The sequence below is a fragment of the Ranitomeya imitator genome, chromosome 5, assembly GCF_032444005.1.
Source record: "Ranitomeya imitator isolate aRanImi1 chromosome 5, aRanImi1.pri, whole genome shotgun sequence".
In the NCBI taxonomy this organism is placed as follows: Eukaryota; Metazoa; Chordata; class Amphibia; order Anura; family Dendrobatidae; genus Ranitomeya; species Ranitomeya imitator.
The window spans coordinates 486782574-486806885 of NC_091286.1; positions in this window are offsets into that span (position 1 = coordinate 486782574).

The following is a 24312-nucleotide window of genomic DNA, read 5'->3' on the forward strand; positions in this document are numbered from 1 at the left end:
TACAGCAATATCGGGTGAGTGCCACTTCATTTTTCTTTATTTTGTGGATCCTCATTGCTCTTTAATGTTGAGCACCACCCTAATGCTATTGTTTATCGCATGCCACAGTGGTTCTAAACTGAGCCTCCTTTGATCCATATTCCAGCGCTGTTGATTTGAGGTTTGGGCAAACTCCACGTTATATTTTATCTGTGGAGGAAACACCTGGTGCCATTCTATCTCTATTTTTACATATTATGATACTCAATATCAGGGAGAAAGCCACTGTTTGAGCGCATGGCAGAGCTTGGAAGCAAAGGCGCCATTTGATTTTCTGAATGCAAAATTTGCTGGAACATTTGGTGGATGCCATGTCACGTTTGAAGAACCTCTGATGTGCCTGAACAGTGAAAATCCCCCATAAGTGACATCATTTTGGAAACTGGACCACTTATGGAACTGATCTAGATGTGTGGAGAGCACATTGAACCCCCAGGTGCTTCACAGAAGTTTATAATGTTGAGCCATAAAAATAAAAAAAAAATCTAGTTTTGCCAACAAAAATATATTTAGCCCATAATATTGCATTTCATAAGGGTAACAGGAGAAATTGAAACATACAACATGTTGTGCAATTTCTACTGAGTACGCCAATGCCCAATATGATGGAGAAAACTCCTGTTTGCGCACACTGCAGGGCACAGAAGGAAATGAGTGTCATTTGAATTTTTGAATTTAAAATTTCCTGGAATAATTAACGAACATCATGTCCCATTTGGAGAGCCTCTGATGTGCCTAAACAATGGAAACCACCCATAAGTGACACCATTTTGGAAACTAGACACCTCAAGAAATGTATTTAGTTGTGTGTTGAGCACCTTGAACCCCCAAGTGCTTCATAGAAGTTTATAACGTCAATCCGTTTAAATAATAAAATCATGTTTTCCTCACAATAATATTATTTTAGCCCCAAATTTTGCATTTTCATAAGGGTAACAGGAGAAATTGCACCATACAATTTGTAGTTAAATTCCTCTTGAGTACGATAATACCCCGTAAGAAGGAGAAAACTACTATTTGGGTGCATGGCCGGACTTGGAAGAGGAGGAGCATCATTTGACTTTTTGATTTTAAAATTTCCTGGAATCACTTGAAGATCCCCTAATATGTCTAAACAGTTGAAATACGACCCCTGAAGGAATGTATTTAGATGCATGGCGAGTACCTTGAACTTCCAGGTGCTTCACAGAAGTTTGTAACATGAAAATAATAAAATAACATTTTTCTCACAAAAATGTTGTTTTAGACCCACATTTTTAATTTTTCTAAAGCCTAATAGAATTTTTTTTTTAAATGAACTGAGGTCCACTTTTTCCTGAGTGCGCCAATACCCTACATGTAATCAGGAAATATTTTCCAGGCACAGTGCAAAGCTTAGAAGGCAAGTAGAGCCAGATTTTACTGTTATGGATTGCAGATGCCATGATCCACTGGGGGAGCCCATGAGGTGACAGAACAGCAGAACCCCCATAAGTGACCCCATTTTACAAACTTCACCTCTCAATAAATTCATCTATGAGTGCAGTAATCATATTGACACCATGGGTGTGTCACATAATTTTATAACATTGAGCAGTAAAGAAAAAATAACTAAATTTGTATGATCAAATTTTGTTTTAGCCCCAGATTATACATTTTCACACAAAAAGTGGGTAAAAATGGCACCATAATTTTTCCCACAATTTCAATTGAATGTGGCAGTGCCCTATATGGGGCTATACAGTACTACTACGGAGAGACTCGTGAGAAACAAGGTGCTAGTTGAATCCTGGAGTGCAGTTTGCAGACTCCATATACAGAGCCCTAATTGCTAGAAAAGCAGAATTTCCCCTCAAGTGACTCCATTTAGGAAATTATTCCCCTTTGAGAATTCATTTACAGGTGTAGTGCCGATTTTGACTCTATGGGTATGATCCAGAAACAAGCAGCAATGAATGTTGCAGTCACAAGTACGTTATGCCAGCCCGTGATTCTGGAGACTTGCACCCGCTGGTTAGGCGGGCTTTCATCACTTCAGAAATGCCAAACATGTGTACTGTATATGTGATTTTAGGTACACTGTGGGGCTCAGAAGCGAGGGGTCATTTGGATTTGGGAGCGCAGAATTTACTGAATTTCTTCTGGAGGGTTATGGAGCCATTTTGCTTTTCCAGAACCTTTGTACTACCAGTAATGTGTAAGCCCCCTATATTTCCGCCAGCAGATGGAAGACTTGCTTTTTTCGTGAATTGAGTTTAAAGGGAACCTGTCACCCCGAAAATCCCGGGTGAGGTAATCCCACCGGCATCAGGGGCTTATCTGCAGCATTCTGTAATGCTGTAGAAAAGCCCCCGATGTAACCTGAAAAGGGAGAAAAAGACGTTATGTTATACTCACCTATGGGCGGTCCCGCTGCTGGTCCGGTCGGATGGGTGTCTCTGGTCCGCTGCGGCGCCTCCCATCTTCATTCCAAGACGTCCTCTTCTGATCTTCAGCCACGGCTCCGGCGCAGGCGTACTTTGTCTGCCCTGTTGAGGGCAGACAAAGTACTGCAGTGCGCAGGCGCCGGTCCTCTGACCTTTCCGGCGCCTGCGCACTGCAGTACTATCCTCTGCCCTCAAGAGGGCAGAGCAAAGTACGCCTTTTGCCGGCTTTTGCTTTCTCCTTCCTAAAACCCGACATGATATGAGACCTGGTTTACATACAGTAAACCATCTCATATCCCCATTTTTTTGCATATTCCACACTACTAATGTCAGTAGTGTGTCTATGCAAAATTTGGCCGTTCTAGCTATTAAATTAAAGGGTTAAATGGTGGAAAAAATTGGCGTGGGCTCCCGCACAATTTTCTCCGCCAGAGTAGTAAAGCCAGTGACTGAGGGCAGATATTAATAGCCTGAAGAGGGTCCATGGTTATTGGCCCCCCCTGGCTAAAAACACCTGCCCCCAGCCACCCCAGAAAAGGCACATCTGGAAGATGCACCTATTCTGGCACTTGGCCACTCTCTTTCCATTCCCGTGTAGCGGTGGGATATGGGGTAATGAAGGGTTAATGCCACCTTGCTATTGTAAGGTGACATTAAGCCAAATTAATAATGGAGAGGCGTCAATTATGACACCTATCCATTATTGATCCAATACTAGTAAAGGGTTAAAAAAATACACAAACACATTATTACAAATTATTTTAATGAAATAAAAACAAAGGTTGTTGTAATATTTTATTGAACGCCCAATCCAATGACTGAAGACCCTCGTTCTGTAACAAAAAAAACATAATAAACCAACAATATCCTTACCTTCTGCAGATCTGTAAAGTCCAACGATGTAAATCCATCTGAAGGGGTTAAAATATTTTGCAGGCAGGAGTTCTGTTAATGCAGCAGCTCATGTCTGCAAAACCCCAGAGAATGTAGGTAAAGTAGGTCATTGACCTATATTTACCTGCATTTGCGGTGAGGCGCCCTCTGCTGGCTGTTTCTAGATCGTGGGAACTTTCCTAGAAAGCTCCCTGGCTCGAGTTCATAAGAGGCGCCCTCTGCTGGTTGTCCTCATATGAACTCGAGCCAGGGAGCTTTCTAGGAAAGTTCCAACGATCTAGGAACAGCCAGCAGAGGGCGCCTCACCACAAATGCAGGAAAATATAGGTCAATGACCTACTTTACCTACATTCTCCGGGGTTTTGCAGACATGAGCTGCTGCATTAGCAAAGCTCGTGTCTGCAAAATATTTTAACCCCTTCAGATGGATTTACATCGTTGGACTTTACAGATCTGCGGAAGGTAAGGATATTGTTGGTTTATTATGTTTTTTTTTTGTTACAGAACGAGGGTCTTCAGTGATTGGATTGGGCGTTCAATAAAATATTACAACAACCTTTGTTTTTATTTCATTAAAATAATTTGTAATAATGTGTTTGTGTATTTTTTTAACCCTTTACTAGTATTGGATTAATAATGGATAGGTGTCATAATTGACGCCAATTTTTTCCGCCATTTAACCCCTTAATTTACTAGCTAGAACGGCCAAATTTTGCATACACACACTATTGACATTAGTAGTGTGGAATATGCAAAAAAAATGGGGATATGAGATGGTTTACTGTATGTAAACCAGGTCTCATATCATGTCGGGTTTTAGGAAGGAGAAAGCAAAAGCCGGTAATTGAATTACTTGCTTTCTGCTACATCGCGCTGGATGAAATATTAATATATTCACATATATGTGTCTACTGACATATATATATATATATATATACATATATATATATATATATATATATATATATAGACAGTATATATGTTTTTTTTTTTTTTACACATGGATCCCTTGTATAGCCGTATGTCGGTTTTGCAAGCCTGCGATAAAAATACGCAGTACGGATGACATACGGATTACATACGGAGGATGCCATGCGCAAAAAACGCTGAAACACCCTGCCTACGGAGGAGCTACGGACCACTATTTTCGGGACTTTTCAGCGTATTACGGCCGTAATATACGGACCGTATTTTCATACGCTGAATGTGAAGCCGGCCTTACTTTGTGGTTTCCATCGAAATCTCTTAGTGACATGATTCAGATGAAACTCCCGAGGGATCCATTCACTATAATGAGGCAGCAGAGTTTCTCTGGACTCTCTCTGGCCTCTGTTTCAGAAGTGCAAAAAACTGATGCAACAGCATTTTTATGCAATCCAAAAAAGAGGGACACCGCTGGATCACAGGTCAGATGGGGTATACAGTGCCTCCATGTGCCTCATTATAGGGAATATTCCACCAGAAGTTCTGTCTCAATCACATGTTTCAGAGATTTACATGGAAACTCTGGTTCAAGCGTTCAGCGCAGAGTGCAGGAAAAATGCGTGCTGAGCCTTACAGCAATCTTTGGGAGGCAAAATGAAAAATCAACAGCAGGTGAAGAACTGATTTTATTTATTTTTTACGCCATTCCTCGAGTGTTATAAGTGTTTAGGCGACTTTATTCTTCGGGTCGGTGCAATTACAGTGATACCAGATTTATATAAATAGAAAGACACTTTTTATTGCGAAAATAGGTTTTGCATCACCATATTTTGAGAGCTATAATTTTTTATATTTTTGTCCACAGTGTCGTTAGAGGGCTTATTTTTTGTGGGACGAGTTGGCGTTTTTATTGGTACCTTTTTTGGGGCGCATAACATTTTTTGATTGCTTTCTACTCCAATTTTTGGGAGACAGAATGAGCAAAAACCAGCAATTCAGGAATTTTTTTTAGGGGGGGGTTGTGCCATTTCGAGTGTGGTAAAATTGATAAGGCAGTTTTATTCTTTGGACCAGTATGATTACAGCGATACCTTATTTACATAGATTTTTTGTTTTGGCGCTTTTACACATTAAAAATTATTTTGTACAAAAAATAATTATGTTGCCATTACTTTATCCTAAGAGCTATAATTTTTTTAATTTTTCTATTTTTTTATTTTTCTGCTGATAGAGCTGTACGGAGGCTTGTTTTTTGTGGGACATGATGACGTTTACAGTGGTATGATGTTTATTGATATCTATCTTTTTTATCGCGATTTATTTCTCTTTTTGTTCTGTGGTATGATCATGAAGCATTGTTTTTTGCCTTGCTTTTTATTTATTTTTTATGGTGGTCACTAAAACGGTTAACTAGTGGGACAGCTTTATAGGTCAGGTCATTGCAGACGTGACGATACCAAATATGAAAAACTTTTTTTTTTCATTCAAATATTTATTTATGGATACAATATCTTTAGATTTTTTTTATTATTTTTGATTTTTAAAAAAAAAATATTTTTACAGTTATTTGCATATTTTTTAATTACTATTTTTAAAACTTTTTTTCTTTGTCCCACTTTGGGACTATCATTTTTTGCGGGCTGGCTGCTTCTACAGCATGGGGATGCAGCAGCTTCTCTGTGCTGTACAAACTGTCAGCTCAGCACTGTGTATGATCAGCAGCTTTCCTAGCTCTGATGACATCCGTCACCTTGGCAACGATCGTAACTCCACATCATGATCACAGCATTTTGGGAATGAAAGTGTCGGGAGTGGTGCATGACCGGTCCTGGCACTTAGTGCTGCGTATTAGCTGTCAGAATCAGCTGACACTCAGTGGCGATTGCCTGTTCACCTCCCATGAGCACAGGAAATCGTGCAGACTTAACAATCCGTCCCTTGTCAGATAGGCCCAGGACACGTCTACACATTATTTTGTCTGATGTCAGAAAGGGGTTAAGAAAGTAAAAGTGAGGTTTTATCTTTCTTAGGCAGCAATCAGACTGCCATAGAGGATGGGACTGATTATGTTAATGACACTTGGATTAAACTCTTATTAGTTTGCAAATAGTGTCAGGGACCAGAGAATTGGATCACACTGTGAGGAGAAGATGGAGAACATCAAAATGTCTCCATCTTTTCCATTCTGTGAGTCAGGAATGGGAATTGGACTGCTCTTAGTTCACATCTGTGTGCAGCCCAATGTTTTCCATGCACCCGTAGATCTGAATGGGTGAGAGAGAAAAATCAGGCGTCAGCACTGCCCCATTGAATAACGGTGGTCCAAGTGCTATCTGATAAAAAATCCCAATGAATACACTTGTGTGTTAGGACTGGCAGAACGCACCAAATAATAATTAGAGATGATGTAAGGTGCATTCGCCGTCCGGGGTCCACCGTGCAGCTAAGACACCTGCTGCTTGGTAATAACGGAATATATGGCGGTATACTGTGAGTACACACACAGGTTAACTTCACCTGGTATGAAGGAAGCGAACCCTGTTGCGTCACAGGGCAGCGATACTGCACAGAGAGCACAAGCAATGAGACACAGAACTCTGCCCCAAGACTCAGGGTAAGAGTCCCTCTAAATCTCTTGCACTCGACACTGCTACTGCCGTGCCAGGGAAACAACTAAAGTAAATATTTACCGCACAGGAGTGCATGCAGCGCCGTTCTGGCGGATGCCACTAACCACACTAACTAGGGTCAGGAAAGTGCACTATCTGCGCACGGCACCGCTATGCGGTCGCTGCTAACTGGATTCAGCAACTTGTGCAATTGTGCAAGATAGCACTGTTGGGTGCTAGGTAGCTCCACCATTCGTGAGCAGGCAAAAACACTAGGGATAGGAATGATTCAGAGCTTTCATCCATTGACAGGCATTCATCCACACACACACACACACACAAGTTAATAAGTTTACACTAACGCATGGCTGAGCAGACATGCAAACCTTTTATAGCAGTAGCGCTCTGGGACCTTCCTGATGGTCCAATAGGAGCCGCAACAGGACCTGAGCATGTGACCCCTGACCTCCAATGGGAGGTCGTCCCGTGGGCATGCTCAGTGTGGAAAAAGCAGGACTTAGTCCCTGAAACCCTTGCGTGCTGCTGAACATTGCTGGCTACAAAGGCAGAGCCTGGAAAGGTAGCGCTACCCAACCATACATTATCAGCTTGAGCCAGGTGCTGGGATCGATGTCTCTGCTGAGCATGTTTCACTGCGGCTGGAGGAGAATGGGAGACCACAGTGGACATGGTTTCAGATTCCCCAGTGCAGCGGTGGGAACTCGACACCTGACATTGTGTTAGTGAGCCCATAGAAGAATATTTGCATGTGTATCATTTTTGGACAGCAATTAATGTGCAGAATTATTAAACTAATTGAAAAACATCCATTTCCCATCTCCATTGATTCTTTCCGTGTGTTAAAGTGTGAATAATAGCTATACAAATCAATATCAGTGACAAATATATCCAGCCGTTCCTTATAATAATCGTCATAAGTAGTGTTGAGCATTCCGATACCACAAGTATCGGGTATCGGCCGATACTTGCGGTATCGGAATTCCGATACCGAGATCCGATACTTTTGTGGTATCGGGTATCGGTATCGGATCCATAGTGAGGTGTAAAATAAAGAATTAAAATAAAAAATATTGATATATTCACCTCTCCGGCGGCCCCTGGACATCACCGCGGGTAACCGGCAGGTTTCTTTGTTTAAAATGAGCGCGTTTAGGAGCTGAGGAATGACGTCGCGGCTTCTGATTGGTCGCGTGCTGCCCATGTGACCGCAACGCGACCAATCAGAAGCCGCAACGTCATTCCTCAGGTCCTAAATTCCTAGAATGAGCGCATTTAGGACCTGAGGAATGACGTCGCGGCTTTTGATTGGTTGCGTGCCGCCCATGTGACCACGACGCGACCAATCAGAAGCCGCAACGTCATTCTCAGGCACTAAACTCCTCATTCTAGGAATTTAGGACCTGAGGAATGACGTCGCGGCTTCTTATTGTTCGCGTCGCGGTCACATGGGCGGCACGCGACCAATCAGAAGCCGCGACGTCATTCCTCAGGTCCTAAACGCGCTCATTTTAAACAAAGAAGCCTGCCGGTTACCCGCGGTGATGTCAAGGGGCCGCCGGAGAGGTGAATATATCAATATTTTTTATTTTAATTCTTTATTTTACACATTAATATGGATCCCAGGGCCTGAAGGAGAGTTTCCTCTCTTTCAGACCCTGGGAACCATCAGAATACCTTCTGATACTTGGTGTCCCATTGGCTTGTATTGGTATCGGATATCGGTATCGGCGATATCCAATACTTTTTGGGTATCGGCCGATACTATCCGATACCGATACTTTCAAGTATCGGACAGTATCGCTCAACACTAGTCATAAGCCTTCCATCCATGGAGTCTGTCAGTTTCCTAATACACTGCTCAAAAAAATAAAGAGAACACTTAAACAACAGAATATAAGTAAATCAAACTTCTGTGAAATCAAACTGTCCACTTAGGAAGCAACACTGTTTGATAATCAATTTCACATGCTGATGTGCAAATGGAACAGACAACAGATGGAAATTATTGGCAATTATCAAGACACACTCAATAAAGGAGTGGTTCTGCAGGTGGGAACCATAGACCACATCCCAGTACCAATGCTTTCTGGCTGATGTTTTGGTCACTTTTGAATGTTGGTTGTGCTTTCACACTTGTAGTAGCATGAGACGGACTCTACAACCCACACAAGTAGCTAAGGCAGTGCAGCTCATTCAGGATGGCACAACAATGCTAGCTGTGGCAAGAAGAATTAGGAGAAGAAGGTTTGCTGTGTCTGTCAGCGTAGTGTCCACAGGCTGGAGGTGATACCAGGATACAGTCAAGTACACCAGGAGATGTGGAGGGGGCCGTAGGAGGGCAACAACCCAGCAGCAGGACTGCTACCTCAGCCTTTGTGCAAGGAAAAGGAGGAGCACTGCCAGAGCCCTGCAAAATGACCTCCAGCAGGCCATAAATGTACATGTGTCTGCACAAATGGTTAGAAACCGACTCCATGAGTATGGTCTGAGTGCCCGCCATTCACAGATGGGGGGGTGTGCTATCAGCCCAACACCGTGCAGGGTGCTTGTCATTTGCCACAGAACACCAGGATTGGTAAATTCACCACCGGCAGCCTGTGCTCTTCACAGATGAAAGCAGGTTCACACTGAGCATATGTTACAGACGTGACAGAGTCCAGAGATGCTGTGGAGAGTGATCTACTGCCTACAACATCCCTCAGCATGACCGGTTTGGCAGTGGGACAGTAATGGTGTGGAGTGGTATTTCTTTGGAGGGCCGCAAAGTCCTCCATGTGCTCGCCACAGGTAGCCCGACTGCCATTAGGTACCAAGATGAGATCCTCAAACCCCTTGTGAGACCATATGCTGGTGCAGTTGGCCCAGGGTTCCTCCCCACTGCTAGGAAGGGATAGTAGGCGAGTGTAGGGAATTGTTAGGTTATTGCTAAGACCTATACTGTTCTTAATTATTGTTTGCACTGGGAAGGTATTTTTAACCAATTTTTTCATTAAAGTTTATACTTTTTAAGGGATTACATGTTATACACTTTTGATTTTTCTCCCTGTTTTTCATAATGTAATTTTCCTCCTAATGCAGGACAATGCCAGACCACATGTGGCTGGACTGTGTCAGCAGTTCCTGCAAGATGAAGGCATTGAAGCTATGGACAGGCCCGCTCATTCCCCAGATGTGAATCCGATTGAACACATTTGGGACATCATGTCTCGCATCATCCACCAACGTCACGTTTCACCACAGACTGTCCAGGACATGGCAGATGCTTTAGTACATTTCTGGGAGATACCTCAGGAGACCATCCACCGCCTCATCAGGAGCATGCCCAGGCATTGTAAGGAAGTCATTCAGGCACGTGGAGGCCACACACACTACTGAGTATCATTTCATTGTCTTGAGGCATTTCCACTGAAGTTGGGGCAGCCAGTAACTTTATTTTCCACTTTGATTTTGAGCATCATTCCAACTCCGGACCTCAGGGTGATATTAGTTTTGATTTATGTTGATCATTTTTAGCTTTTTTTTGTACTCAACACATTCCACTATGTAATGAATAAAGATTTACAACTAGAATATTTGATTCAGTGATATCTAGGATGTGGGATTTTAGTGTTCCCTTTTTTTTTTGAGCAGTGTATATTGATAATCGACTTTTTGGGCAGCACCAACCACAGACTTCCAGACACTGTTCAATGAGACCACTAGTTATCATTAAGTATTAGGTTTGGGTTCTAGTGTAGCTACTGGCTGAGGAAATGGCAGAGATGGCATCTACCCTAGGCCATGCACTTTGAAGTGTTCACTTGGAGCTAAGCTACTTTTAACTGTATTGGCGTATGCAGCTCACCGACACAGTTAAACTCCCTGGCAGAGCATGGAGACACAATCTTGCCACTATGGGGCCTGTGGGCTGGGGGGGCCCGGTGCAAGTGCCAGCACTGTGCCACCGCTCATTGCAACTTCAACTGTGTTGGTATCCTAGATGCTGCTACAGTTGAAAGCAATCATGAATGCAGGATTGTCAGTTAACTTTCTCCCTTATCATTCTTCCTCGACGTCTGAAAACTCAGCAAAGCAGGTGTGATGATATCACTACCTGGAACCCGCTACCCTGAAATTCAGAGTGCTCACTGCAGAGACCGGAGAAGCATGGGAGAGAGGAGGAGAGGTGACTATAATATATATATATTTTAGAACATTGTGGTACTAAGACTACTGTTTGGAGGATTATGGGGTGCATTATACTATACAGAAGACTATGGGGTGTATTACAGTAAATTATACCTAGGACAATGGGGTAAATTATTCTGTACGGACTATGGGGTGCATTATACTGTACTGTATGGACTATGTTGTGCATTATGCTGTAAGGACTATTCAGAGTGCATTTTACTGTACGGATAGTGGAGTGCATTATACTTTACAGAGGGCTATGGTGAGCATTAGGGTTGAGCAAAACGGATCGGACAAATTCAAAAATCACCGACTTTAGGCAAAGTCGGGTTTCGTGAAACCTGACCCGATCCTAGTGTGGGATCGGTCATGAGGTCGGCAATTAGCGCACCAAAGTCGCGTTTCATATGACGTTTTCAGCTAAATTTTTCAGCCAATGAAGGAGGAAGCAGAGTGTGGGCAGCGTGATGACATAGGTCTCGGTCCCCACCATCTTAGAGATGGGCATGACAGTGATTGGCTTGCTTTCTGCGGCGTCACAGGGGCTATAAAGGGGCGTGCACGCCGACCACCATCTTACTTCTGCAGATCGTAGCATAGGGAGAGGTTGCTGCAGCTGCATCAGAAAAAGGGATATAGTTAGGGAGGGAAGATTAAGCCCCGAAACTGCTTGTGCTGCAGCGATTTTCACTGTCCAACACCACCTTTTCTTTGCAGGGACAGTGGAGTTCATATTATTGTGCATCAGCTCTGTCGCTTATTAGGTTGCCTTATAAGGCTCCCTGATAACTGCATTGCTGTTTGTACGACGCTGTGCAAACCAACTGCTTTTTTAAAAGCAAAAATCCTGTTGCTCCTTTCTTCACAGTTATCTTGTTTATTTGTCCACACTTTTGTGTGCAGCAGTCCTTTTTATTGCTGCCATACTTGTACAGAGATCATTGTACGGAGATTGAAATTGTACTACAGCCCTTGTATTTTTTGATATATCTTCCAGCCATGTTATGCCACTTACATTAGTAGTGTAATACACTGGGCCTGAGTTTTGTTGCAGTCTCTCCCCCAAAAAAGGGAGATTTAAATTGGCACTTAGTGGATCTACGTCAGTTCTGTTAGTTTGTCGTATATCTTCCAGCCACGTTCTGCCTCTTACACTGTGTAGTCTAATACACTTGGCCTGAGTTTTGTTGCAGTCTTCCCCAAAAAAGGGAGATTTAAATTGGCACTAAGTGGATCTGCGTCAGTTCTGTTAGTTTGTCGTATATCTTCCAGCCACGTTCTGCCACTTACATTGTGCAGTGTAATACACTGGGCCTGAGTTTTGTTGCAGCCTCCCCCCCAAAAAAGGGAGATTTAAATTGGCACTAAGTGGATCTACGTCAGTTCTTTTAGTTTGTCGTACATCTTCCAGCCACGTTCTGCCACTTACATTGTGTAGTGTAATACACTTGGCCTGAGTTTTGTTGCAGTCTTCCTCAAAAAAGGGAGATTTAAATTGGCACTAAGTGGATCTACGTCAGTTCTGTTAGTTTGTCGTATATCTTCCAGCCACTTTCTGCCACTTACATTGTGTAGTGTAATACACTGGGCCTGAGTTTTGTTGCAGTCTTCCCCAAAAAAGGGAGATTTAAATTGGCACTAAGTGGATCTGCGTCAGTTCTGTTAGTTTGTCGTATATCTTCCAGCCACTTTCTGACTCTTACATTGTGTTGTGTAATACACTGGGCCTGAGTTTTGGTGCAGTCTCCCCCCAAAAAAGGGAGATTTAAATTGGCACTAAGTGGATCTACGTCAGTTCTGTTAGTTTGTCGTATATCTTCCAGCCACGTTCTGCCACTTACATTGTGCAGTGTAATACACTGGGCCTGAGTTTTGTTGCAGCCTCCCCCCCAAAAAAGGGAGATTTAAATTGGCACTAAGTGGATCTACGTCAGTTCTTTTAGTTTGTCGTATATCTTCCAGCCACGTTCTGCCACTTACATTGTGTAGTGTAATACACTTGGCCTGAGTTTTGTTGCAGTCTTCCTCAAAAAAGGGAGATTTAAATTGGCACTAAGTGGATCTACATCAGTACTGTTAGTTTGTCGTATATCTTCCAGCCACATTCTGCCACTTTCATTGTGTAGTGTGATACACTGTGCCTGAGTTTTGGTGCAGTCTCCCCCCCAATAAGGGAGATTTAAATTGGCACTAAGTGGATCTACGTCAGTTCAGTTAGTTTGCCATATATTAGCCAGCCACGTTCTGCCACTTATATTGTGTAGTGCAATACACTGGGCCTAAGATTTGTTGCAGTCTCCCCCCAAAAAAAGGGAGATTTAACCCTGCTGTTCTGTTAGGTCAAAAATGACCGTTTTTGAAATTCTATAATGTTATAAAAATTCAGTGTGTGATTCTGAGACTTGAGGCTCCCTGACTTTTCGTCATTAGGGGGGTACTCTCTGTGGGAATTTTTTTTTTTTTAATTTTTGTTTATTTGGTACAATTTTTTTTACACTTGTACTGTTCGGTCAAAAATGATCGATAGGCCTTTATTCAGCTCTCCAGACTATTTTTGACAAAAATAAAGGTGCTATCACCTCATTTTGAACTATATATTGCATCTACTACTATTTATCAATGTATCTGACTACTTTTGGTCAGAAAAGATTTACACATACCAACATTTTCAAGTTGCGATACAGCCGACGGATTCGCTTCCAGTATAGCTATGCGCAATTTATTTCACTGGTTTTTATTTACCCTGCTGTTCATATAGATCTAGTTCCATTCAGTTGTCAACATTTCATATTGTAAATCATGATTTTCTGATTTTCCATGTGTTTGCTGGTTGTACAGTATTACACTGTGCAATGCTGTCCTAAGCAGAATTCACCTAAAGTGTTGTACTGTGAGCTTTTTCCTGCTGCAGGGTGGTGTCTGCTCTGATCTTATCTGTAGACAGATAACATAGCAGTGTAGAGTTTCAGTTCAGCTGGAGACAACACAGAGTGAGCAGAGGTTCAGACGTCAGAGCTCTGAAGTCCCATTTTTACAGGTATGTTACAGATAAATTATTCTTTTATTCTAAAATTATTCAATATTCTCACTGCTGTGATAAAATGGATGATAGGGGGTTAGCATTAGGGTTGTGTAGACTCAATGTCTGCTTATGAGTACATATTCTCACTGCTGTGATAGAATGGATGATAGGGGGTTAGCATTAGGGTTGTGTAGACTCAATGTCTGCTTATGAGTACATATTCTTACTGCTGTGATAGAATGAGTGCATGCCTCATTTTTGTTTGCGACGCTCCAGCACCATAATCACAGGGCATATCTCAATGTGTGACGGGACGTTATTGTGTGTATTGTTGCGAAATTGTTTTGATTTTTTTTTTCATTCATTGTTTATGGATATATTTTATTTTTTCATTCAACAGTGATGCCTTACAGCATGAGAAGAAGACACTTCACCCAAGCTGAATTGGAGGAGTTTATAAACGACTCCGATACAGACGAGGATGTTAGGTCCGGTCAAAAATGACCGGGAACAGTATAAGTGTATAAAAAACAACGTTTTTTGCCATTTTATAGAGAAAAAAGCTTTTTTTTTCTTTTTTTGCCTTTGAAAAAAGTATATCTACATAATGTTTGATATTATTATTTATAGTTAACATTTAGATCAAGATTTTTTTTTTATCTGCAAAAATAATCAATTTTTACAAAAATCGAAAAAATACCATGTTCCCTTTTGGATATAAAAAAAATATAAAACAAGCTTTGTATTTATTTTTTTTTCTGGTATTTGAACAACCATCTTCACAAGCAATATAATAGTGCAAAAACTGTTTAAAAAAACCACTTAGATTAGCTAAAAATGATTATTTTATAAGGACGGTCAAAAATGACCGGGAACAGTACAAGTGTATGTGAAATCTAAACAGAACAGCAGGGTTAAATTGGCACTAAGTGGATCTACGTCAGTTCTGTTAGTTTGTCATATATCTTCCAGCCACATTCTGCCACTTACATTGTGTAGTGTAATACACTGGGCCTGAGTTTTGTTGCAGTCTCCCCCTAAAAAAAATGGAGATTTAAATTGGACCTAAGTGGATCTACGCCAGTTCTTTTAGTTTGTCGTATATCTTCCAGCCACGTTCTGCCACTTACATTGTGTAGTGTAATACACTGAGCCTGAGGTTTGGTGCAGTCTCCCCCCCAAAAAAAGGGAGATTTAAATTGGCACTAAGTGGATCTACGTCAGTTCTGTTAGTTTGTCGTATATCTTCCAGCCACGTTCGGCCACTTACACTGTGTAGTATAATACACTGGGCCTGAGTTTTGTTGCAGTCTCCTGTTATGAATAGGTAATTCAGAACCACAATGGATCTTGAAGTTCAGAGCACACAAGTGACCTGACAAAAACCACAAAACATAGGACGAGCTCTGAGACGTGGAAACTCTGCTGACCGCAATCCCTAAACCTATCAAACCACAGTAGAGGTAGCCGTGGATTGCGCCTAACGCTCCCTATTAGAGTTGAGCGACCTTGACCTTTTTAGAGTCGAGCCGGGTTTTGCGAAACCCGACTATGTCCAAAGTCGGGTCGAGTGAAATCGGCCGATTATGACGTAAAGTCGGGATCGACCGAAACACGAAACCCAATGCAAGTCAATGGGGCAGCATAGTCGGCAGTGAGTGGGGGCCAGGAAAACACCTAGAGTGCCCATTTTAATGTCAAAACCATCCATTCTTCTTAATGAAGCTTGTCAAGCGTAATTTACCTTATAATAATTGGAAGGCATTTGAAATTGGGGGTCATTTGGCTAAAGTTGTGGGGGGTAGGGCTGGTTCAAGTAATTAGTGGGCCCAGGAAATCTGGACCACGTCACGGCAGTGGAGCAGGGAGAGGTAAGTATTTCAACTTTGCAAGTGCTGTGAACCTGAGCAAGCAGGGGGGGCCCACTCGTTGGCATTGGCACTGGCACAGGGCCCCTCAAAGTACAGCGGTGTGTTTGCACGGCGGGGGCGCCTCCCACCGGCAGCAACACTTTTGCGTACTATGAGAGGCCCTGTGCCAGTGACGTCGCCAACTAGTATTCCTCCCCCCACCTGATGAAGGAACCTGCACTTTCATCTGCACCTTCCTCTTTGTCCCCGTGTAAGGTGGTATGGTATGCGGGAAGAGCAACCTGACTTTCAGCAGGGTCACAATGTTGTTGTGTAGCGTGCACGGGGAATGTTGCGTTATGGGTCAATGTACCAGCAGACTCATCTATCACTGGCTGGGCAATGGGCACGATGAAGTGGAAACACAGATATAGGCCCAAAGAAGAAAGTGGGCTAAATGCAGTTCAAAATTGGTAACACAGGAATAACCAGGGGGCATTGCAGTGGAGGACAACTGGAATGAGAGGCTGACACAGAGAGTAGGGCCAAATCAGTAAGTAGTCGAAATGCAGTTCAAAATTGGCAACCGTAGTAAACAGGCGGCACAGCTTTGTTCAGTGGAGGAGAACAGCAAGGAGTGGCAGACACCGATAGTAGGCCCCAACCCAACTAGTAGGCCAAATGCAGTTTAACATTAACAACTACTTAACGAGAGGCTGAAAATGGAATTTCAGGACAGGAAACCAGGAGAACAGCAAGGAGCGGCAGACACCGATAGTAGGCCCCAAACCAACTAGTACGCCAAATGCAGTTGTTCCATTTAACCACAATTTAATGAGAGCCTGAAGATAGAAGCTCAGGAAAGGCAACCTGGTGAAAACCTTGGAGTGTAACACAACCTGTCTCTACACCCCATACCAAATTTGTAGGCCTAATGCAGCGTAGTTTCCACCAACTACTAAACGAGAGCCGGAAGATCGAAGCTCATGAAAGGCAACCCGGGGAACACCTTGGAGTGTAACACAACCTCTCTCTACACCACGAAAGGGCTGATTCTTAGGAAGGAAGGCTGTTGTAAATAAGCATTGCGCGTCCGAGGGTGATTATATTCTTATTCGGTATCTACTCACCCTCGGACGCGCCATGCTTCTTGATTTGTAATTAATGTTTATTTGCAATGTGCTTTTGACTTACTCAATTATTTTTTTAATTATTGATTTTATTAAATTAATAGTTTAACATCTTATTGGAAATAATTTAAAGGAGACGCGACAGGACAACACTCGGTGGATGCCATATCTGTGTTAACAACTCCAAAAAACTTTCAGTTAACTTCTTGCAGGAGAAAGAAATTGTAGCTGTTGGACCTTTGTAGTACAGTTCCAGATATTTGTTGTGTGTTTGTTTGGATTGTTAAAATGTCTGCATTTGAGATCTCAACATGATCTTATTTTTTATAATCAAATTAATTTTTTAAATATTTTATTAGGTTGGTTCAAGGGGTACACGGGCCGCAGTAGACAGGTCAGTGGAGGCCTAGTGGAAGGAGTGACGGCAGACAGGCATCAAAGGCCTAACATTGGGCTGGCTGTAGGCAAGTTAAAATTGGTTCCAGGGGAACACGGCCATCAGTGGCCTGGTCAGTGTAGTTGTAGTTGAAAGAACGGGACGCAGACAGGCTTCGAAGGCCTAACATAATAACATAGGGCTGGCTGTAGGCAAGTTAAAATTGGTTCCAGGGGAACACGGCCATCAGTGGCCTGGTCAGTGTAGTTGTAGTTGAAAGAACGGGACGCAGACAGGCTTCGAAGGCCTAACATAACAAACTTGGGCTGGCTGTAGGCACTTTTAAATTTGTTCCAGGGGTACATGGGCAGCAGTGTATGGTCAGTGGAAGTCTAGTGGAAGGAGTGACCGCAGACAGGCTTCCAAGGCCTAACATAACAAACTTGGGCTGGCTGTAGGCACTTTTAAATTGGTTCCAGGGGTACACGGGCAGCAGTGGTCTGGTCAGTGGAAGTCTAGTGGAAGGAGTGACCGCAGACAGGCTTCCAAGGCCTAACATAACAAACTTGGGTTGGCTGTAGGCACTTTTAAATTGGTTCCAGGGGTACACGGGCAGCAGTGGTCTGGTCTGTGGAAGTCTAGTGGAAGGAGTGACCGCAGACAGGCTTCGAAGGCCTAACATAACAAACTTGGGCTGGCTGTAGGCACTTTTAAATTGGTTCCAGGGGTACACGGGCAGCAGTGGTCTGGTCAGTGGAAGTCTAGTGGAAGGAGTGACCGCAGACAGGCTTCCAAGGCCTAACATAACAAACTTGGGCTGGCTGTAGGCACTTTTAAATTGGTTCCAGGGGTACACGGGCAGCAGTGGTCTGGTCAGTGGAAGTCTAGTGGAAGGAGTGACCGCAAACAGGCTTCCAAGGCCTAACATAACAAACTTGGGCTGGCTGTAGGCACTTTTAAATTGGTTCCAGGGGTACACGGGCAGCAGTGGTCTGGTCTGTGGAAGTCTAGTGGAAGGAGTGACCGCAGACAGGCTTCGAAGGCCTAACATAACAAACTTGGGCTGGCTGTAGGCACTTTTAAATTGGTTCCAGGGGTACACGGGCAGCAGTGGTCTGGTCAGTGGAAGTTTAGTGGAAGGAGTGACTGCAGACAGGCTTCCAAGGCCTAACATAACAAACTTGGGCTGGCTGTAGGCACTTTTAAATTGGTTCCAGGGGTACACGGGCAGCAGTGGTCTGGTCTGTGGAAGTCTAGTGGAAGGAGTGACCGCAGACAGGCTTCGAAGGCCTAACATAACAAACTTGGGCTGGCTGTAGGCACTTTTAAATTGGTTCCAGGGGTACACGGGCAGCAGTGGTCTGGTCAGTGGAAGTCTAGTGGAAGGAGTGACCGCAGACAGGTTTCGAAGGCCTAACATAACAAACTTGGGCTGGCTGTAGGCACTTTTAAATTGGTTCCAGGGGTACACGGGCAGCAGTGGTCTGGTCAGTGGAAGTCTAGTGGAAGGAGTGACCGCAGACAGGCTTCGAAGGCCTAACATAACAAAATTGGGCTGGCTGTAGGCACTTTTAAATTGGTTCCAGGGGTACATGGGCAGCAGTGTATGGTCAGTGGAAGTCTAGTGGAAGGAGTGACGGCAGACAGTCTTCGAAGGCCTAACATAACAAAATTGGGCTGACTGTAGGCACTTTTAAATTGGTTCCAGGGTAACACGGCCAGCAGTGGCCTGGTCAGTGTAGTAGTTGTAGAAAGAAGGGACCGCAGACAGGCTTCGAAGGCCTAACATAACAAAAATGTCAAAACAATGGTATTGTCAGTGCCAGGCATTGAAGGATGTCAGCGCCTAGACTACACATTGGTGAAGCTGTGAGAGATAATTTTGCTAGTGGTAGAGCACTGTTTGAGCTGGGGGGGGGAACTGTCTTGTGGCCGGCGGTACAGGCACAGGGCCCCTCATATTACAACGGTGTGTCTGACGTTGGGTGCGCACCACCACCGCCAGAGACACTTTATTGTACTATGAGGGACCCAGTGGCAGTGCCGTCGACCAAAAGCGGCCACACCCACCTCTTCAGACAAACAGCACTCTCAAGGGTCCAAGCGCAAAGTGGCGATAGCACGGCCCCGTGTGGGGAGTTTGGCCATTTTGTGAGGTGGAAACATGTCGTATGCTGGACAATCAGGTGAAGAAAATTACGAGATTGGAAAAGTCATTCAGAATAGTCCACAGGCAAGACCTTTTCATAGGAAAGCTAGGTGTCAGCCGGGCAGGGTGGGGCAAAAGATTTTGAAATCCAGTTGTGGTTCATTTTAATGAAGGTTAGATCATCTACATTTTGGGTAGCCAGACGAGTCCTTTTTTCTGTTAGTATTGAACCTGCAGCACTGAATACTCTTTCTGATAGGACACTAGCTGCCGGGCAAGCAAGCTCCTGCAATGCATATTCTGCCAATTCTGGCCAGGTGTCTAATTTGGATGCCCAGTAATCAAATGGGAATGACGGTTGAGGGAGAACGTCGATAAGGGATGAAAAATAGTTTGTAACCATACTGGACAAATGTTGTCTCCTGTCACTTTGAATTGATGCTGCAGTACCTGTCCTGTCTGCGGTCATAGAAAAATCACTCCACAACCTGGTCAGAAAACCCCTCTGGCCAACGCCACTTCTGATTTCTGCCCCTCTAACACCTCTGGTCTGCTGGCCCCTGGAGCTCGTGTGAGAACGATCACGGGCGCTGTGTGCAGGGAATGCCAGAAGCAAACGGTCAACAAGAGTTGATTGTTTTGTTGCTAATATTAGTTCCAAGTTCTCATGTGGCATAATATTTTGCAATTTGCCTTTATAGCGAGGATCAAGGAGGCAGGCCAACCAGTAATCGTCATCGTTCATCATTTTTGTAATGCGTGTGTCCCTTTTGAGGATACGCAAGGCATAATCCGCCATGTGGGCCAAAGTTCCCGTTGTCAAATCTGCGGTTGTGCTTGGTTGAGGGGCAGTTGCAGGCAAATCTACGTCACTTGTGTCCCTCAAAAAACCAGAACCCGGCCTTGCCACGCCACCAATTTCCCGTGCCCCCGGGAAAGCTTCCTCATTAAAAATATACTCATCCCCATCATCCTCCTCATCCTCCACCTCCTCTTCGCCCGGTACCTCGTCATGTACACTGCCCTGACCAGACAATCGCTGACTGTCATCAAGGCTTTCCTCTTCCTCTGGTGCAGACGCCTGATCCTTTATGTGCGTCAAACTTTGCATCAGCAGACGCATTAGGGGGATGCTCATGCTTATTATGGCGTTGTCTGCACTAACCAGCCGTGTGCATTCCTCAAAACACTGAAGGACTTGACACATGTCTTGAATCTTCGACCACTGCACACCTGACAACTCCATGTCTGCCATCCTACTGCCTGCCCGTGTATGTGTATCCTCCCACAAAAACATAACAGCCCGCCTCTGTTCGCACAGTCTCTGAAGCATGTGCAGTGTTGAGTTCCACCTTGTTGCAACGTCTATGATTAGGCGATGCTGGGGAAGGTTCAAAGAACGCTGATAGGTCTGCATACGGCTGGAGTGTACAGGCGAACGGCGGATATGTGCGCAAAGTCCACGCACTTTGAGGAGCAGGTCGGATAACCCCGGATAACTTTTCAGGAAGCACTGCACCACCAGGTTTAAGGTGTGAGCCAGGCAAGGAATGTGTTTCAGTTGGGAAAGGGAGATGGCAGCCATGAAATTCCTTCCGTTATCACTCACTACCTTGCCTGCCTCAAGATCTACAGTGCCCAGCCACGACTGCGTTTCTTGCTGCAAGAACTCGGACAGAACTTCCGCGGTGTGTCTATTGTCGCCCAAACACTTCATAGCCAATACAGCCTGCTGACGTTTGCCAGTAGCTGCCCCATAATGGGAGACCTGGTGTGCAACAGTGGCAGGTGCGGATGGAGTGTTTGTGCGACTGCGGTCTGTGGACGAGCTCTTGCTTCTGCAGGAGGACGAGGAGGAGGAGGAGGAGGAGGGGGTGCGAACGGCTACAGACAACTGTTTACTAGACCGTGGGCTAGGCAGAACTGTCCCAAACTTGCTGTCCCCTGTGGACCCTGAATCCACCACATTTACCCAGTGTGCCGTGATGGACACGTAACGTCCCTGGCCATGCCTACTGGTCCATGCATCTGTTGTCAGGTGCACCTTTGTGCTCACAGATTGCCTGAGTGCATGGACGATGCGCTCTTTAACATGCTGGTGGAGGGCTGGGATGGCTTTTCTGGAAAAAAAGTGTCGACTGGGTAGCTCGTAGCGTGGTACAGCGTAGTCCATCAGGTCTTTGAAAGCTTCGCTTTCAACTAACCGGTAGGGCATCATCTCTAACGAGATTAGTCTAGCTATGTGGGCGTTCAAACCCTGTGTACGCGGATGCGAGGCTAAGTATTTCCTTTTTCTAACCATAGTCTCATGTAGGGTGAGCTGGACTGGAGAGCTGGAGATCGTGGAACTAGCGGGGGTGCCGGTGGACATGGCAGACTGAGAGACGGTGGGAGATGGTATTGTTGCCGCCGGTGCCCTAGATGCAGTGTTTCCTACTACGAAACTGGTGATTCCCTGACCCTGACTGCTTTGGCCTGGCAAAGATACCTGCACAGATACAGCAGGTGGTGCGCTAAATGGTGGTCCTACACTGCCGGAAGGGATGTTGCGTTGATGACTAGCTTCATTGGCCGAGGGTGCAACAACCTTAAGGGACGTTTGGTAGTTAGTCCAAGCTTTCAAATGCATGGTGGTTAAATGTCTATGCATGCAACTAGTATTGAGACTTTTCAGATTCTGACCTCTGCTTAAGGAAGTAGAACATTTTTGACAGATGACTTTGCGCTGATCAATTGGATGTTGTTTAAAAAAATGCCAGACTGCACTCTTTCTAGCATCGGATACCTTTTCAGGCATTGCAGACTGAGCTTTAACCGGATGGCCACGCTGTCCTCCACCAGGTTTTGGCTTTGCCACGCGTTTTGGGCAAGATACGGGCCCGGCAGATGGAACCTGTGGCGATGTTGATGCCTGCTGCGGCCCCTCCTCCTCCTCTGCTTCAGAACTGCTGCCGCCTGCACCCTGTTCCCCCAATGGCTGCCAATCGGGGTCAAGAACTGGGTCATCTAATAACTCTTCTTGTACCTCCTGCGCAACTTCGTCTGTGTCACCGTGTCGTTCGGTGGTATAGCGTTCGTGATGGGGCAACATAGTCTCATCAGGGTCTGATTCTTGATCAGCACCCTGCGAGGGCAATGTTGTGGTCTGAGTCAAAGGACCAGCATAGTAGTCTGGCTGTGGCTGTGCGTCAGTGCACTCCATGTCAGATTCAACTTGTAATGGGCATGGACTGTTAACTGCTTCACTTTCTAAGCCAGGGATGGTATGTGTAAAGAGCTCCATGGAGTAACCCGTTGTGTCGCCTGCTGCATTCTTCTCTGTTGTTGTTTTTGCTGAAGAGGACAAGGAAGTGACTTGTCCCTGACCGTGAACATCCACTAACGACGCGCTGCTTTTACTTTTACCAGTTTCACGAGAGGAGGCAAAAGAGCTAGAGGCTGAGTCAGCAAGATAAGCCAAAACTTGCTCTTGCTGCTCCGGCTTTAAAAGCGGTTTTCCTAATCCCAGAAAAGGGAGCGTTCGAGGCCTTGTGTAGCCGGACGACGAACCTGGCTCCACAGCTCCAGACTTAGGTGCAATATTTTTTTCCCCACGACCACCTGATGCTCCACCACTACCACTACCCTCATTACCAGCTGACAATGAACGCCCCCGGCCACGACCTCTTCCACTAGACTTCCTCATTGTTTTAAAAACGTAACCAAACTAACGTTATTTGTTGCAGTCACACAACTTACACGGTGAGCTATAACTTCAGTATGATTTAGCTACCCCTTTACAGGTTGGTGAGACCACAGCGAAAATCAGGCCCAATGTTACACACTCTGTTTTTGGTGGCTGCAAATTAGAGAGATGCCCCACACGCAGGACTGTCACTGAAGCACAAATGTTAATATTAATGTCACACTATTATTTTTTTTTTATTTTTATTTTTTTCAGGAACACTTTAGAAACCCCCCCAAAAAAAAAAAAATAGATTTTTGCAGGGAGAATTTAGAAAACAAATGTAACAAACTATATGCTTTCTATGGGCCACTGAGTGAGAGATGACGCACACAGGAATCAGGAGTGGCACACAAGCCCAGAGGCCAATATTTTTCTACCAATGATTGATGGAGTTATTTTCTCTGGTAGATTTTGGAACCCAAATCAAGGAAAAAAAATATAGGCTTTCTATGGACCACAATTGGAGAGAGAGAGAGAGAGAGAGAGAGAGAGAGAGAGAGATGGCACACCCAGGAGTCAAGACTGGCACACAAGCAGAAAGGCCAATATTAATCTCCCATTTTTTGGGGGGTTTTTTTTTTTTTTTTTTTTTTTTTTTCAGGGAGACTTTAGAAAAAAAAATAATAAAAAAAATATGATTTTATCAGGAAGAATTTAGAAACCAAATAAAATAAAATGATTTTTTCAGGGAGAATTTATAAAACAAATAAAAACAAAAATAGGCGTTCTATGGCCCACTGACTGAGAGATGACGCACACAGGAGTCAGGAGTGGCACACAAGCCCAGAGGCCAATATTTTTCTACCAATGATTGATGTAGTTATTTTCTCTGGTAGATTTTGGAACCCAAATCAAGGAAAAAAAATATAGGCTTTCTATGGACCACAATTGGAGAGAGAGAGAGAGAGAGAGAGAGAGAGAGAGATGGCACACCCAGGAGTCAAGACTGGCACACAAGCAGAAAGGCCAATATTAATCTCCCACTGTTTTTTTTGG